The sequence below is a fragment of the Mixophyes fleayi genome, chromosome 5 (assembly GCF_038048845.1).
Source record: "Mixophyes fleayi isolate aMixFle1 chromosome 5, aMixFle1.hap1, whole genome shotgun sequence".
Lineage (NCBI taxonomy): Eukaryota > Metazoa > Chordata > Amphibia > Anura > Limnodynastidae > Mixophyes > Mixophyes fleayi.
The window spans coordinates 267653008-267669352 of NC_134406.1; positions in this window are offsets into that span (position 1 = coordinate 267653008).

Here is a 16345-nt window from a genome sequence, read left to right on the forward strand (position 1 = left end):
TCATTTAACTTATATTAGCATAACTTCTAACCGCCCCAATTTAGGCAAGACAGTCCTCACTCTGGAGTACTGGCCCTGCCATCCTTGCAGCCAGGAGGTTCGTCCTAATTGGCAGGAATGTTAGGAGACACATCCCACTAACTGCCGCATTGTAATAAAGCTTTTATTAATGATTAATAAAAACAAAATAAAAAAAATGTAAATACATTTTTAAAAAAAAAATTATTTTACATTTTTCCCCCCACTTTAATGGAGCTTAAAACGCGACAGGCTTTCTCGTGCATACCCACAGCTTTAGAGACTGGCCCACTGAAGTGGTGCGTTAACTCTTACCTCTTCGGGCCATGCGGCCTATTTATTATATTTTTTTTCCATTAAATTCCAACACATTTAAAGGGGTGTGGTACGTTAAAGCGAGTCTGATAAACGCGATAGTACTTACCCCGACCTGGATTACCGGACCGGTACTTTTCCTACATCACTGTGAAGCCGAATGTTTATTATACTGATTAGGAAGAATTGCGACCACATAACAAAGCAGCAGCTGTAAATGACGAAAGTTTTAAAACCGACAGCATGATTTGTGGGTTTAAAGGGATTATTTAGGGAGGCGCTGCCTCTATAATTGAAAACCATTACTAAAATACATTGTGGACCCCACGCCTCCTTAAATAATCCCTTTAAACCCACAAATCATGCGGTTTTAAAACTTACTTACTTACTTTTTATTTTTCCATGGGCATGAAAAGGAAATGTGAATGGTATTCTCATAGCCGTTTCTCTTTCTACATACAACAATAAACAGATCAGGATATGAAGAAACAGCGTAAATATACTGTAGTTAGTGCCGTTATCTCCTATGCTGTCCGCGAGAGTGTCAGCTTTGTGCGCTGGTAAATGTAATTATCTTGGACCACAAATACAATGTAGAATAAAACAATCCAATATCAACAAACAGTGAATTAAGGAGAAATGCCAAAGAATATTTATTCCTGTAACTGGGAAACCTTTCCAAAGTATAACTGTGCTTTATTTGTGTGGTATGAAAAAAAAAAACAGGCTACAGATCCTTAATAGAGTTTTTCAAAATAAAATAATTATAAAATAAAAACACTGCACTGTAAATTTGTAATTATTTTTAAAAATGCACAATTTAAGATATTTTAAAAATAGTGCAGAAATAATGCGCTGTAACCCAGATTCAATAGACTGATTATGCTAAATTGATAAAAATGTATATGCGAGAGGTTGCCATGGGCTACAGCAAATCATTGCTCTTGCACCATGTTATTAAAAAAATAAAACAATTTTTATTGTTGTAACATTTTTATTGATTTCAGCACTTTTATCATTTATAATTTGAAGAGATGGAGCAATTTTTGGGCAGATATCCAGTATTCAGGAAAGTGTCTTTGTCCTTTCTACTGGTACTCTATGCACTCCCTTGTACAGATCTACCGCTGACCCCTTGATCTCCTGCAAAACACCTGCTTTCATCAGACATAGACATTTTTGACTCTATAAAAAAATGGACCCCTTAATGAGCAAAGGAAAGGAGCCTGTACACCCAGCAATTGTCTTTCGAATAATGGCAGCCTTATCCAAAAACTAATTAAGAGTAAGATGGTCCAAAAGAGGAAGGACCGTATGGAATTCAAATCTGAAAGCCATGAGAACTCCATCAACCAAACCAGAGCCTCTCTGGATATTTTGCTTGTCTTGTTAAAATTATAATGATATAATTGGAATTCAACGTATTGTGTCTCTTTACATATGATGGGTTCAGTTTGCAACTCATCTTTGAAGAGTAACATTTTCATTTTAGGATGTGAGTAAGTACAATATGTATGTCACAGTGCTGGACTTGGGAAGTTATCAGAGACAGACCACGACAGCCCTGAGTGCTAGTGTGAGGTACAAGCTGAAATAAAAGGATTATAGAAAGTAAAATAGTGATGGACGAATCCAAAGTCAAGGGAATGAAGAGCGTAGACTTAGAGGAGGACGGAGTCGAGGTCGACGGATTGGAGAAGTTAGAATCTTGCTGTACAATGCAACAAAACACATATTCAAAGTGCAAGAAGAGAATTCCAAACAAAACTGCTCCTGCAAATGTTTGGTGGAACTGATGGACTTTATAATGACTACAAACAGGTGAGATAAATGATTCTGATTGACCTTTTTCATTGATGGTCTAATTGCAGTGTAAGGAAAGCTGTGCAGTTGTCCAGGTGAGGAGACTAGCTAGATTGCTGTTCTTAGCAAAGTACCCATTTCAGGAATTGAGAGACAGTGTTTATAGCTCTCATTGTGAACAGTTTTCTGACCGTTGTCATCTGGAGCTAGTGTTGTGGATCCTCACAGTGATTGTTTTCCGACAGCTGTTATCTGAACCTAGTGTTGTGAATCCTCATAGTGATTGTTTTCTGACAGCCGTTATCTGAAGCTAGTGTTGTGAATCCTCACAGTGATTGTTTTCTGACAGCTGTTATCTGAAGCTAGTGTTGTGAATCCTCATAGTGATTGTTTTCTGACAGCCGTTATCTGAAGCTAGTGTTGTGAATCCTCACAGTGATTGTTTTCTGACAGCTGTTATCTGAAGCTTGTGTTGTGAATCCTCACAGTGATTGTTTGCTGACAGCTGTTATCTGAACCTAGTGTTGTGAATCCTCATAGTGATTGTTTTCTGACAGCTGTTATCTGAAGTTAGTGTTGTGAATCCTCAAAGTGTACTACTTATTTTTGTTGTCTGCTCATTTAGTGGTAAATGAGAGGGACTTTGCAATGATGCACTTTGATAAGATATTACAATAAGATACAAGGGTAAGAAATGGGGCATATTATTAGTTGCTCAAGATATAACACCTCTTTTTCCAATAATTTTATCAAGTCTACCTAGGCATATGTTCACACACATCCTGGTGGTCTGTGGTTTAGAAATAAGGTTGTGAATATATGCAATCTATCTAAAATATATCTAAGATTCAGTTTCATATAAGTTAATATTCAATATATATTGCTCCTGGCACAGTTTTGCTATTCAAAGATGGATGTATTATAATTAATAAAAAATATCTTTATATTTATAGGATATGGAGTGCACCGATATTTCCAGCTTTGGCTAGGCGTCGTCCCTTTTAAAACATCCGTATCTGTCACAGTAAAGCAAGTGTATAATGGGCCTGATTCATGAGGCAAGTCTGTTAGCACGCCGTATCTTGCGTGAATTTGCTCATATACATGTGGGAATTCTGCACTGTGTTCTGTCTGTTAACACACAGCTTCAAATCGAAATGCATCACAACATCTGCTTGGCTCTGAATACTCACAGAATTATGCTCAACTTCCGAACTCTTGTTTTAAAGCGCAAGTTGCGTGCAAGTTGTAATCACCATCATCATCATCTATTTATTTATATAGCGCCACTAATTCCGCAGCGCTGTACAGAGAACTCACTCACATCAGTTCCTGCCCCATTGGAGCTTACAGTCTAAATTCCCTAACACACACAATCACAGACTAAGTTGTGTTAGGATATGAATCAGGCTCGGATATGTGAAGAGTAACTATTCAAAGTAATAAGCAATATGGGACCAAGTGAGCAACATGATGAGTGAGGAATGATACTAAACCTTAAAAAATGGAAAAGTGAAGTTGTTGCCCACAGCAACCAATCAGATTCTAACTATCAGTCATCTAGTCATTCTAGAAATGATAGCTAGAATCTGATTGGTTGCTATGGGCAACACCTCCCCGTTTCCTGATAATCCACCCTAAACCTTACAGTATGTCCAGCTTTCAGGTGACTTTTCACTTTGTAAACATATACAGTAAATGATCTGCAAAGTGTCTGTGGATTGACCTTGGTGGTGTGAAACTATAGTGGGTTTTTAGCTTTAAAAATGACCCCCATTGAGTTCGTCAACATGATAAATTACTTGGTAACAAGACATCTAGATTTCTTTACTCAACCATTTCAAAGTATTGCGACATTATACTTCCCCAGTCCACGCAGACGTCCCCTGATGCACAGTGAACGCTGAATCATACATTGTTTCTGTCACAAACCCAATGTAATGTCCTCTACGTAGCATGAATTAGGAGACAGTCCGCTGGACACAGACATTGTGATTTATGCTGCAGTTCTGTGAAAATGTCAGAATATCTCTCAATATAAATCACGCGCAGAGAAAGATCTTATACTACACCAGAGATGGTTGGAGAGGCGCTGACTGCTGACTCACAGATAGATCTGTCTTTTGTAGGAATAAAAGGATAACCAAGTTACTAGGGCTTACTTGGATGGAACACAATGCAACACCAATAGGCCAACAATGTAAGTTTTAAATGGAACGATTTACATTGGATAAATATTTGCATTATTTCAATGCACATTTGCACATTCTTAGGCTGTGGTAAATATGCATTTTGCAGGTTTTTATTACACCTATATATGTAAAAGTAGTATTTCCTACTTCTAAAACTGCCCCTTCCCTGTTCTACCATCAGCGTCCCCTCCTCTCCATCTACCCGTTGGGGTGACACAAGGGCTTGTCCGTAGCCACCTGCTCTTCTTGCTGTATACCTCCTCCGAGGGTTAATTAAAAACCTCCTACCTAGTCCACCAGCCTGCAAAATTTTAAATGCTGCTTTAAATCCTAAAGTCGTTCAAAGCCTCACACCTAACCCCACCCTCGCTGGCTCAGTCTCTCTCTATACCCATTATCACTCTGTGTCACCAGCACTCTTGTCTAAGCCTTGCCCATTAGATTGCAAGCTCTCATGAGCAGGGCCCTCTCTCTTCCTGTCCCCTTGTCTACCACAACCTCGTCCACCTGTGCGTCCTAATAACACTCCTCTTACATGTTCTCTACAACACTTGTTTGTTGTATCCCTTACCAATTATGTCTTACGTGAAGTATTGTGTCTCATTTCATGCTAACCTTGCATTAAGGCTTTTTGAATATATTTTGACTATTTTTGAGTCACGTAAATAAATGAATAATAATAATTTTGATACTTGCTATAGCTTTAAATATGAGGATCAACCCATTCACAAGTACTATATGTACACTTATAAGAAACTATTTTGGCCTAATTTTGGTTGTTTACTTCTGTGTAAAAGGGTTTTCTGTTGTGATCAATATCTCAGTAATGTAAACTCCAGTTTACGACCTCCGAGGGGGAGATTCAATGGGCCAGAATGTCCCGTTGGACATCACCCCTATGTATGACTGTGAACATCGCCAGCAATTATATTAAGGAATTGACACTCATTTTTCCTCATACCTCTATGGATTGCAAGGAAAATTGAGCAGAGACTTCAGCCTCAACATAGGAGCAATGTGTCTCCGTAGTCTGTTCCAGAGACACATTTTTCTGAATTGAATCTCCCCCCCCCCCAAGAATTGTAATAGTTTCTAAAAGATACATTGTACATTGATATATTGATATACATTTAAACATTGTACATTGATATATTTATACCCATTGATACATTGTACATTGCACGCAATCAATGCCTTGTTAGGATATAACATAAGTCACAGCAGGACGTTTCTAATGGGCTGCAGAGAGGTTGTGTTTTCCCTACCCAACATGTTTTTCAAACAGTTTTTATCTTGTATTAGTAACAAAAAATGATCAGAGTGTCCAAACGTTTTCAGCCTTAATATCAGCTGAGGCCCAGGACTTAGAGTAACGTCTGCTGTAAAGAAAGCGCAAAAGAAGAGACTTGCTAGGAATTATGTATCACAGACGTTTTGTATAACGATAGCTCGTTTGGACCTAAAGAAACATAGCAAGGGTTAATCTGATGATGTCATGATGAACATTGAGACTGTGCAGATGCTGGACAGAATACCTGTGCTGGTAAGATCTAGTGCAAGGATTTCTTGCTAGGTGTCCTGATCCTGCTCTGTACTCATTACTGCCGCTAGCTGCTTCCTATTCTGGCTAGAATTGTTTGACAACAATTTATCTGCCTGTGGTCTGTGCGCAGTTGGACATCTTGGGGCTGATTCATTAAGGATCTTAACTTGAGAAACTTCTTATTTCAGTCTCCTGGACAAAACCATGTTACAATGCAAGGGGTGCAAATTAGTTTTCTGTTTTGCACATAAGTTAAATACTGACTGTTTTTTCATGTAGCACACAAATACTTGATAGCTTATTTGTACACTGAAATGTCAAGTTGATCTAGGACATAACCTCTCAACTATAAATCTGCAATCACATTTTAAATATACCTCCCCCTCCAATGCAACATGGTTTTGCCCAGGTGCAAAGTTACTCCAATTTTATGCTTTGCTCTCCTTAATCAAACAGGCCCTTAGTGTAATTTAGTGCCTACGCGCTGCTGTGTCAGCGTTGTACCTCTGTGTACTATCAAAGGCTGGAGTTTATACTTTTTCCAGCTATTTCTGTGCTCTGTTCCTGCATTGGCTGTGTCTGAATCCACCTGCTGCTATCTAGCACTGAAATATTACTGTGCTCCGTTCCTGCATTGCTGTACTACATTCCTGTATGCTGTGTCCAGCTATCTGCACCTGCTGAACTCTGAGGATCAATGGCATTAGGAAGACACGAATGCCTGACCTGTCTTTACCTGTGGTTTCTGCTGTGCATTCTACTACAGGGTCAGGGCTGTGTTGTATTATAGCTCATCAGCTTCTCCCTTCCGCTGTTCCACTTCTTTGAGTCCCTTTCACTACTGGTGTCATTGCTGAACTTCTTCCAGCTTTTCCACTTTGTTGCTGGTAATTACTGATCTGATTGTGAGTACGTCTTCCTGCAAATAATAACGCTGAACTTCATTGCTGATTGTCCATTTCATGGGCAGCTACTTTTATTAGGGTGTTGGATATATTCTATTGCAATTAACGGTGCTGTACCCTTCCAGCTTCCATCTGCATTGGGACTTCCCCATAAACCTAAGAGAGTCCCCTCTTTTAAATGTGATGCCCCCTTAGTAGTTAACAACCTACACCCAGAGATGGGGTGCAGTTATGCCCAGATCTCCCCCATCCTGACATCAATAAATTCAGGCTAACCCTCAACTAATGCAGTACGTTGTCTACTTTTTGGGATACCTTGTTGGGCTACCTATAATTTTGCTACACATTTTATGCATTTTACTCTAAATAGCAAAAATAAAAAAAACATACCGTGTCATTTTCAAGTGCAGATTTTATTATGGAAACAATGTGTAGAACGCAGCCTTTTGCTGTTTTGGAACGGTGGATTGATGTCAAAGGTAGAACTGAAGAACCATAAAGCATTTTTTGGTGATGTTAAGAAGAAAAAAATATACACATTTGCTTTTGGTACACTTTTTTGTTAGCATTTTGTGTATATTTGTTTTGCTGTGGCAGGAGATAAAAAGCTACCTGACATTTTTGGAAAATTCATTGTCTTCTGAAAAAAACAAGCTATAATTTGTGTGGGTAACTGTGGCAGGATGGACCTCCTATGCCACCCGGTTATGTTGCTGGGGACCGGCTGGACTTGCCTTGCCACGTTCCCTTTCTTTATCCCAAATTGCGCCCCTCTACATGCAGTAGGAGGGACTCTACTGCCAGTACTAGGCACCACTAGGCTCTTTCACTGGCACCCAGAACCACTTCCTTCTGGGTAACTCTCGCTGCTAGTGTGCCTCCTTGCCGGGCACCTGGGCTGGTACACCTGACCTCTCCCTTACATCAAGGATTCTGTGGATGGTTCCTCTGGCCAGAGCTGCAGGGTATTGGGCAGAGCATTGGCACTAGATGATGGGTTTCAACCTCAGAACAGTTGGATAACGGATTAGATTGGTCTAATCTGTAGGTCACAGGAATTACAGTAGGTTACTAGACGTCAAAAGCAGAATCTTGAAGCAGTGATAGTTATTAGCTCAAGAAATCCTTACAAGGACAGTTATACACTACTTAGTGGGACTAGTAATCTCAAGAACTCAGGTGGTATAATATATAACTTGGTCAAACAGGGCTCTTTTTATACAGTTTTACACATATAAGTTAGCAGGAGGTAACCCAATCTCCTGATCCTAGCTGGTACCACAAAGTCTGAGACATTACATCCGATGTTAACCCTTAGGATGTATTTATTCTTTAGACTTGGAGATAACACAATTTAAAGTTAACAAAATTTACATCAATCCGTGATTTCCCAAATCACTTGCTGTTCCATTATTCAGACAGCTTCTAAGACACAGGATAGAAAATTAATGACCCCATGCTGTGCATTCAGACTAAAAAGATGTTGGTCTCACTCACAGATGAAAAGACTTAATTAGCATGGGAGTTCCTAGCTTACATAAACAAGCTTCCTCCAACATGGCATAGTACCTCATAAACCAATACATGAACAATGTGAAAATAAATACATATACACTCCCAGTGTAGGGAATTAGCCCTTTCTAGCGCGGTGCTTGTTACTAACCAGCACCACACGCCCATACATTGATTATTTACATTTAAATTAATAAATATACCCTTTAATAAATCTTTAGTCCCTTAGTGCTGAGGTTTAACCCATTCGGCACAGCAACATCGGCTATTAACCCATTCGATACTGCAGCAGTCATCTTGACCATGTGGAAGGTGAGGGGAGACCCGGCCACAGTATCGCACAAACAAATTATTGATGTTGGAATGTAACCAGCCCTTTAAGTGACAACCTAGGCTCAGTGACAAAGGGGTGATATGCCACAGGCTTTATATCCTCTTTCTGTGCCCAGAAGCGTTAATTATGAGACAATCTTCATTTTCCACTTTGGTATCTGGGATTTTCCAAAGGTTGGTGAAAATCACTATGAGCCTATTTTTTACAATCCTACTTAACTGACTGGAGGGGTATTTTAGGAATGTATCTGAAGCGTCAAATTGGTTCAAATACATTTCATGAAAGGCCCTTCTGGATGTAGCTGAAAGCATATCTGAAAATCCTGCTCTTTTCGGGGATACTTTCCTTAATACAGACACAATTCCCTCTTCACATTGTGATTGTAGTCAATAGCAAGACTTCTGGTAGGAGTTCAGATTTCTGGAAGGTGTTGGAATGTCTGTAAAACATCAGATGCCCTTTTGGTTGTTTTTTTACAAATAAGTTGCAATTCTCTCATGATTTGACATTTCACTTCATTTAGGGAAAGTTTGACAGGACACTGGGGAAACCATTGAGAAAAATATCTGCAGCTCTCTGGCAGCTAACAGCCGTTCATGGAGAAATCCATCCCCCAACTCGGCGACCACAGAGCCGCCAAATCTTCTCTGTACACTTTTCAGAAACGAAGATCCAATATTGTAACTCTGGCCTAAGGCTATTAATACGATTTATAGTATAATACAGAGCAGAGTTTGGAACTACATTTTGTTTTTGAATTTAATTTAAAACACTAAGAAAATAGTTAAGGATTTTCTACAAAATAGCTATTAAGTGACTGGTTTATTCAGTATTATGTGCACATATTGCAGTGGGCTATAGAGAATTTCATCCTGTCCTGTTCTAAAACTAGAGTGAACAAGATACCATCAGATTGATTTAGAGTTGTACAAAAGTGCATTCATATTTAGAGTTGTACTTATCTTGCGGCCTGGGAATTAATTTTTCTTATCTCCGTAGTACCAATTAAATCCCTGAAAGCATGTGTATAACCTTGAATTTAAGTAGTTCCCAGGACCCTTGGTTTTCTGTACATAAAAGCTGAATTGCTGTGCCAAGCAGTGGGCCTTGTGTCTGGACCTCGTGTCAGAGTTTGCTCAACTTCCCAGTGTTCTAAGACCAGAGAATTATGGTTGATTGCACATATTGCTAGGGCTACTATCTCAAGTATTTTGTTGCATTATTTATATCACCTCCTGCTTTGCATTATTATCACTTTTAAAGCTGTTTTGCTAATCTGTCATATATATCTTTTTAGATAGAAACGTGTCATTAACCCTTTATTTCTAGCAGGAACACATCGTTGCTAAGATGCTAATTATTCTCAGCTGTAAATAAGATCCCTTGTGTTTATTGGATCTTTATAACATCACGAATTATAAGTCTTTCATTAAAAAGAAAACTGCAAGAAATGTTTAAAGTTAATAGTTAAAATCACTATGAGCTTAATTTGCTAAAGTTCGACAAGGATATGTTACGTTCCTAGTCAGTGTTATCAATAGATGGGGAAAAGCTTAAGCTTAAAAGTCCACCTGTTGCTTACATGCAGCTCAGAGGAACAGATATTTTTGTGAGCATATTCTAGACTGGAAACAAAACAACACAGTGTAATGAAGGCGTGGCGACAACTCAGTGATGACGGTTGTCAAGGACAGTAGAAGTCAAAGACAGAGGTGTCTGAAGAGAAAAAGATTGGAGAGACATTGTTGCTTCGTCTACTGTAGACTTGCCCAAGTTTGGGGCCCTAAAGCCACTCCCAGCCCGCCAGACAACCAATGGGAATTCAAGGTAGAGTAAACAGTGGTTATTGCTGCAGGTATAGTGTATAGAGCCAATCCATTATAATAAAGGTTTAACTTCACCATCATAAGTCACAGCATCAAGAGCTATATACAATTATGTAATTATATGTCTACAAATGGTTAGTTCTCTTTGACAAATCTCATTTGAAGCTTAATTTTGCATGGACATGCCCTTTAAATTTAAATATTTTTACCTTAACCACCTAAGGTAATATTAAACAGCTACTAATAACAAGCTATCTATTCATGTGTGTATTATTTACATTTACATGTGGTTTACAACCACCGATTGTGTTGGCAACAATAGATTGTGTTGTGGCTTGGAAGGATCGCGCTCTCTAGGGTGTTGGGCAAGAGCTGCACCAGCTGAGGGTATCCCTCCTTCAAAAGACAATAATATATACACAAATTAGCTGAGCGCTCATTGGCTTTGATCCCTATCTGTTAGTACAAAGTTGTTGCAATTGGAAATGAGGAATATATATAAAAAAAACAATTTAATATAGATAAAATAATATAGGTTACAAATTGCATGTTCTAACTCATTTGTGGGGTACTGCAATTTGTAACCTATATTATTTTATCTATATTAAATTGTTTTTTTATATATATTCCTCATTTCCAATTGCAACAACTTTGTACTAACAGATAGGGATCAAAGCCAATGAGCGCTCAGCTAATTTGTGTATTTATAATAGATTGTGTTGGCAACAATAGCCTGCTGGAACATGTAGTTCCACTATTCCGTCAGCATTACAACTCTGCAAAGACTTGTGTTTGGGGCGTATTATGAGATTTTTATATCCATTTGAACTACTTCAGGAAGATTATCATTGGATTTAGGAGTTTAATAAAATGTTTGGGTGGGTGTTTCTTTAAATAAAAATGTTTTTTAGCCTCTGTTTGTGTTTTTATTTTGCCAATTACAAACTATTTTTCAACTATATGTTCCAGCGTGCCACTGGCTGCCATGGGCATGCTGACACTTGTAGTGCCACAACCACCAGCATGCCTAAGCAGTCACTGGCTGCCATCACTTGCTGAGCCATGGTCCACAATAGTATTTAATCTGTTCACAAATGATCTTTACCTTGGTACCCACAGCAACGGGAGTGCGACGAAGAGCCCCAGGGATATTCAACGTGGGGCTGAGTATCTCTAGGAGATGGCTGGCTTGCTTTTTGTGTGCTTGTTCCCCAGTGGAGATCCTGGTGGTGACAGTAGGGGGAGTGATGAATCGCAGCCATGCCCTCCCCCAGCACAACGACAAGATTGGCGGCATAATACAGTATGGGGTGGGATCAGGACAACGGGATATGCTGTGAATTACGTCATTAATCCACACCCACTTCAGTGGGGAAGTGGGCAGGATGCGGGAGGGTGCACTGCTTTCCTGGAAGCCTCGGAGAACTCCAAGGAGTTGGGGAGTCTTCCACACAATCCGTGAAAGTAGACAATCGTGCCATGTGTTGGGTGGGCTGGGGGAGGTCTACATTATGCAGGGGAGACCATGCTGTGTATCTCCCTGTTATTGTGTCACCTACAAAGCCTGGCATAGCTGTTATATTTATGTATTTCCTCTATAAATCTATGGCCCCATCTATGGCATCATCTTTATCAACCTGATGATGCCTGGTGGACCTTTGCTCCAGCTGCATCTAAACCCTCATTTTTAAAGTGCCCGTATTTTAAGATCCGTGCTAACCAAAAGAAACCTGTAAATATGCACAAGCTCACATGTATATTTACGTGTACAGTCGGGACACAGTTTTCCTTGCTACTCTACATCGCCATCTATGTGCAAAATGTCACAAACAGTTTCTCCTATAAGCAGCTGATACATGGGGAGAGGTGTCCAGAAACCTATAAGTGTAGGACAGCTTCCCAAAGGCACTCAATGGATTATTGTCAGTACCACGCGTTTCATTCAGGAAAAGATAACATACTTCCTTTCTTTAAAGCATGACACAGACACTCTAACATGACACCCTACATCACCTGGGGCCTGATTCATTAAAGATCTTAACTTAAGAAACTTCTTATTTCAGTCTCCTGGACAAAACCATGTTACCATGCAAGGGGTGCAAATTAGTTTTCTGTTTTGCACATAAGTTAAATACTGACTGTTTTTTCATGTAGCACACAAATATCAACTTTAAATTTCAGTGTACAAATAAGCTATCAAGTATTTGTGTGCTACATGAAAATACAGGCAGTATTTAACTTATGTGCAAAACAGAATACTAATTTGCACCCCTTGCATTGTAACATGGTTTTGTCCAGGAGACTGAAATAAGAAGTTTTTCAAGTTAAGATCCTTAATGAATCAGGCCCCTTGTTCCCAAACTTCACTCTTAATTTTACTATTGCAGTTACCTGGGCTAAATTAACCAATTGATGTTTAACCTCTCATTAATCAATCAATCAATCAATCCATTCCGGTCAGGTAACTGCAGCAGTAGAATAAGTAGAATGTTCAGGAGCAGAGCATGTTGCATGCAGAGGAGGGGGTCATATCGGAGAGACTGGTGATTGTTTATTACATTACACTTTCAGCTTATACTTTCCACCATTAGATTCACCTCTGTACCAAGTACAATTGTAGACATTGAGGAAGAGCTCACATGGAAACAATAAGGTATATCAGAATTTTTATACCAGAAGACGGCAGAAAAGTTAATATAATACTAGTTTGCAAAAGATCTTATGAAGTGGAGGATACGAATGTTCAAAGACAATTTGTGTGAAGTTTCCTTTTCATTCACAATCTGTCACTGGATCCCCGGCAACTGGGATTTCAAATCCTTAAAAATAGTTACTAACCTCTGTAAGAAAAGAAAAACACTGACGACCAAGAATTCCATTTTACTGGCATGTTAATTATTTAATTTAAAATTTAAGGTTTAAAATTGTTTGTTTAAAAAAACCTCCCCTAGAGTATGTACAGCACAAAAGGGTTAAAGGCTGCAAAAAAAAAGTTCTCAAGCCCAAAATTCTTGCAAGGGACATGTTAATGTGTCATTAAAAAGTTACTGGTTCTAAGAGGTTTATGTCAGTTTTCAGACTGGTCAGACCGAAAGTACTTTCAAATGTAGGAGGTGGAGTTTCTGTGCTGAGGAATTTCGCTCATATATTAACAGTTATTTATATAACACCCACATTTACAGAGGATATTTATTCACATCCGTCCCTGCCCCAGTGGAGCTTGCTATCTATATTCCCTACAACACAGACACACACTAGGATTCATTTTTGTCAGAAGCCAATTAACCTACCAGTATGTTTTTGGAGTGTAGGAAGAAATCAGAGCACCAGGAAGAAACCCGCGCAAACACGGGGAGACCATGCAACTCCAAAAAGGGCCCTGGTTAGAACCTAACCCATGCAGTGCTGTGAGGCAGCAATGCTAACCACTTTGTCTTTTGGCATCAGTATCCTTTTAAGTACTATCTTTAGTATTAAATCTTTACTTTTCCTACTGATCGGTAAATCAAATTTATTTATGTTACTGACCATCAATAAATATATTGATACTGAGGACAGACGTAACAACCTTTTATTATATTAAACCCTTTCTATTAAACTGTAATGTGACCCAAGTATCTGCAGCCTGTTCCGTGAAGCCTCTGAGAGACATTTTTCATTTCGTAATGAAAACAGTAAATTAGAAACTTATTTGTGTAAATTAGAAGAAAATATGCAAATATTAAACACTAAAAAAAAAAAAATTATTTCTAAACTGTGCGAAAACCATGACTCAGGTTTACTGACGATGACAAATTATTAAAATATGGCAGCTAGGACCGAAAGCGCTGGATTTCCAAAATAACACGGCAACAGGAGAATTCCACAGAAACGGCCTTGTAAACTTGTTTAAACGAGTAAGATGAAAGTGTTGGTGATGACTGCCTCCCAGCTGGCCTGGCATTCAGGCTGCTGTTTTAAAATGTCGTAAAATAAAGTCCTGATTTAATCTATTGAAACCTTGGACACAGTGTTTGGGGTTTTGAGGCCGAATTTCAAAGCGAAGGCTGCGTTATAAACGTGTATTTAAGGGCTCCTTTTAAGGTGCAGTTGTTTAATGTAAATGTAGAATAATTATTACTGACAACTGATTTTCTCTGCGTGTCTTTGTTATATTGTTGTCTAACGTAGAGAACCTGTCACTGACACACAACAGAGGCAGACATTTTATTCAGTAGATTACAGAATATGAATTTCAAAATAAATAGTGACGTCAGAGGCGTGAGACGCTGTGAGCCTTGTCACTGGTTCCCAGCAGTGTCGGACTGGGGCATGAAGGGCCCAATGCTAGGGGCCCACCAGAGGGGGTGTGGTCAGCCATCATAGAGGCAAGACCAGACACTAGAGGGGGGGTGGTCAGCCCACGAAGGACAGCTAGCACCATAGTGTAGTATATACAGAATGCAGTGTGTATATAAAGAGTACACAGTCTTGACCTGCCCCTTAGATTGGGCAGAACAGTCACCAAAAATCTGGATTTTCCCACTAGAATCAATATATTTGACAGACTCTCCTACCTGTTCTTTCATTTTCACCACCTGTGGCTGCTGGTTTCTTTAGTTGTGTCTTGTCTAGATCCTGGAATGTTGGGGGCCCTATTTGGAAAAAAAATGGGTACATTTAGAAAATTCCAACAAGCTCCGACGTTTAAAAAATAGGACCCACGATTAATACTTAGGCCTTTCTCCAGTCCCAGCATTAAAGTAATAGTATTCCCATTTAACAAATAAACCTATTTCCCACTCTCAAAACAGCCCCAGCAATAGATTAATAGCATTTACAGATAATAAATATACCTATTTCCCGCAACCGTCACTGCCATTAAATAATTCATATTCACATTTAATAAATAAACCTCATGCTCCTCAAATTCAGCCACATTCAATTAATAGCCCCCAAACCACCCTATCTTGAATTAATAGTCCCCACTATAAAATTAAATTGCCCCACCATCAACCCACAAACATTACATTGCCACAAGCCCGCTGTGCCATCACACACACATTACTGTGCCCCTTCATCACCATGCTGTGCCCCCTTATGATCACACTGCGCCCTCCATGCTGCTTTTGCTCCGTCCTCCTGGCCCCCCTTCATCACACTCTGCCATGCTGCTTTGGCCCCTTTCACACTCTGCCATGCTGCTTTGGCCCCTTTCACACTCTGCCATGCTGCTTTGCTCCACCTTCACACTCTGTCATGCTGCTTTGCTCCCCCTTCACACTCTGCCATGCTGCCTTTACTCCCCCTTCACACTCTGCTATGCTGCCTATGCTGTCTTTGCTCCCCCCTTGCTTCTGTTCCTTCCACTTACATTTTCTGTCGGCTTCTTTCTTCTCTTCTTCTGTCTTCTTTCTTCTTGCGACTCCTCTCTGCGCCGCTCTTCACTGAACGTCGGATGTGATGACATCACGCCTGACATTTCAGTGCGGACGGAGCAGAGAGGAAGGAGGAGGGGCGCCGCGATCATGTGAGTATGAGTTTTCTTTTTTTTTACAGAGTCCGTGTTCCCTCCACCAACGAGGAGTGGAGCGGTCAGGGTTGGGTCTACCATGGAATAGCCTGGCTCCCAGTGACATCAGATGTGTGAGAAACTGCCAGCCATGTTACTAGTTCCCAGTGACATCACAGTTGTGTGATGCTGTCAGCCATGTTACTAGTTCCCAGTGACATCACAGGTGTGAGACGCTGTCAGCCATGTCACTGGTTCCCAGTGACATGAGAGGCGTGATACACTGTCAGTGATGTCACTAGTTCCCAGTGACATCACGGGTGTGAGACGCTGTCAGCCATGTCGTCACTACTTCCCAGTGACATCACAGATGTGTGAGACACTGCCAGCCATTTCACTAGTTCCC